The sequence below is a fragment of the Apis dorsata genome, unplaced genomic scaffold (assembly GCF_000469605.1).
Source record: "Apis dorsata unplaced genomic scaffold, Apis dorsata 1.3 scaffold_303, whole genome shotgun sequence".
Taxonomy (NCBI): domain Eukaryota; kingdom Metazoa; phylum Arthropoda; class Insecta; order Hymenoptera; family Apidae; genus Apis; species Apis dorsata.
In genome coordinates, this window is record NW_006263576.1 from 338,081 (window position 1) to 340,949 (window position 2,869).

At 27.7% G+C, this 2,869-nt stretch overlaps 1 protein-coding gene across 3 annotated transcripts in view; it reads left to right on the plus strand.

Moving 5' to 3' along the window:
* LOC102674833 (SAM and SH3 domain-containing protein 1-like) overlaps positions 1–2,869 on the plus strand; it is a 487,706-nt gene that overhangs the window by 312,203 nt on the left and 172,634 nt on the right. The gene's annotated exons all lie outside the window — the stretch shown is intronic.

A 2,869-nucleotide genomic window follows, 5' to 3' on the forward strand; every position in this document is an offset into this window, starting at 1 on the left:
CTTCCGCGAAATTTTAGATGGCGACTGCATAGAATGTTGAAAAAAAATTATTCAAGATTCATATAACGCATAAAGTATACCATACTGAATGAGAAAGTTCAATCATTTTTAAGATATATACGATGTTTCGAATAGGCACAATGGATTATCTCTTATGAAAAAATAAATCGAAAATATATAATTGATTTTTGATATTAACAACAATTTTTCATTTTTAATATCCATATTTCGGTGATTCGACGAGCAACAATTTGCTTATGACAAAATGACCATTTTTAGCACTTTTTTAAATAATGTAAGTTCATAATATTTTTAAAATATTAAAGTAATCAATCAAAAATATATGCGCATCCAAGGAATTGTCAAAGGAATTGTTCTCAAAAATATAATCTCAAATGAAATGCTATCGTTATTCCATATTTTCGATTTATTTTTTCATGAGGAAAAAAATGTACCATTGATATCATATATATATATATAATATAAAATATATATATATATATCATATATATATTTTTTGTTTTATATTAAATTCATGATTAAAATCATTTCGATATTTACAAATATTCTATATGTTCTTTTTATTTTTGTACATACTTTTTATTTTTTCACAAACTCTCTTAGAAATTGCAAATTGCAAAAATTATTGTCGAGTTATTACAAGCACGTTAGATTCGATTTCGTTAAATTTTGACGAAAAATTGACACTTCATAACTTCTATTATGAAATATATATAAAAATTGAACGAAGATATTCAGAAAAACTATATTTTAAATTTTGAGTTTTTTTTTTATCATTCTATATATGATCGTGTTATACTTGCAACTGCACAATTTGCTAATATGAACAACTTCTGAAACATGAATGCACAACATTAAAATGGAGAGAAGACCGATTGTGCGAGCTACTCACGATAAAGTGCGTGTAATTTGTGGTGGACCAGTCTCGCCGAATTACTGGAAACTGTTCGAGCATCGAAAACAAACCTATCGATATCGTGGGGAAAGTCTGTGATCTCGAATGTTCGTATTGATCAAAGTACACTTTGAACCTCGTATTTCCTGCTTTCTCATTGTGCTCGTGTTTCTATGTATGGTTTCGTTAACGAATGATTATTATTATTCATGTTACAAGAATATTTATATAAGATTAACTAATTTTATGAAGAATAATTGCTGAAAATTAGAATATATTCTGTTATTTTGGTAAATGATATAAGTGCTTTTTGCTTTGGAAAATATATTTGATGTACGTATAATTGTTCTAATAAATCTTCAAAATCTTGAATCAATTATTTTCAAATTTGATTTTCAAAGTTCCATGTTATTGATTAATCTTTGCTATAAAAATAGATTATTTTCAGAAATATCTATTTTTAGAAATATTCCAAATATTATTGATATAGAAAATATTTGTTCTATCACTATATTTATTCTGACATCCATATTTTAATTGAGTATTATTACATCTCATACCATTTAACAGTAGCTACTTTCACATAATTATTAAAATTATTATGGAAATTATGCTACGTTATGACGAAGAAAAAATAATGAAATAAATATTATGAAATATGATTAAAAGAAAAAGATAAATAAAATGTTTAAAATATTTTCTCGAAGAAAGTGTATATCACTGTGTATAAGTTTATCAAAAATTGAAAGTTAATTGATAAACAATAAATATACATGTATAATGTATACATATTGCTGCTTGACAATGATAGATCGATGTAAGAGCGGATTAACTTGGTTAACCGTTGGGACGCCTACGTCACGCTTCGTGAAATTCTACGAGGTTGCACCTGTGCTTCCTCTAACTGTGACCACAAGTGTAAACCCGGCTGTGGATACGTGGAAGTCGTACTAACAACCATGCAAACGAATCGTGGTCAACATTCGTCGTCACGTTTGGAGCGATGGCTTTAGATTACCAAACGAACAATCCGATTTCAAGAAAATCATGTACAATGAATAATCGTATTATTCTTTATTCTATGATCAATATATTCTATTTTTTTTTTTTTTTGTAGATTTTTAACTGTTTTATTTAGCTTGAAATTACACCGCGTTTCTTTCCTTTTCTTCAATTTCAACGCGTATTTTATTTTCTTTTATTCTGATTTCTGATTGCTGCATTTTATATTTTTATCTTTTTTTTGTTATTCTACAGTGCTTTTATATTATTTCATGTTTTGATATTTTTATTTGTGTACCTAGTATTTTTGAAATGATTCATTTATACGGAAGATATTTATATTTATGCAAAATTTGAATTTACAAAAATTTTCAAAATGCACGTGATGATACACAAAAGGCACCATATATATTATATAATAATATTTCAAATATTTATTACTGTATTTATTACTTTCAGCATTTCTCGTTTACAAAAACTCACATATTTTAATCTAAGTAATTATTTAAAATTTAAAATTATTTAAAATTTATAAAAATCAACATTCTCGTTTACAAATTACACTTATCTTTCGATGTATAAAATCAGAGAAATGCAAAATCACAATCTCATCTGTAACTCCATTTTAATTCAAGGTCTTGCGAGGCAGGCCTGAATTCGCTTAGCGAAATCAAGGAACCAGCTTGCAAATCCGTTTCCTCAGCTGGTGGTTTCCTCACGGCCATGGCTTTTTCTAAAGCTAAAGTTTCTAATCCAGACTACCCCTTGAGGAGAGTGTATGCATAATGGCAACACGTGTAAGACCCTCGAGCATCCTCATCGAGCATTCCTTCTACAATTCTCCCTACGGTGGCCTTTTTCTTCCGTTCCAACGATCTCTTTTCCTTTTTCTATTTCTGATATAACGCGAATTCTTCCTTTGAGATTCTTTTTTTTTTTTTTTTTTTTTCC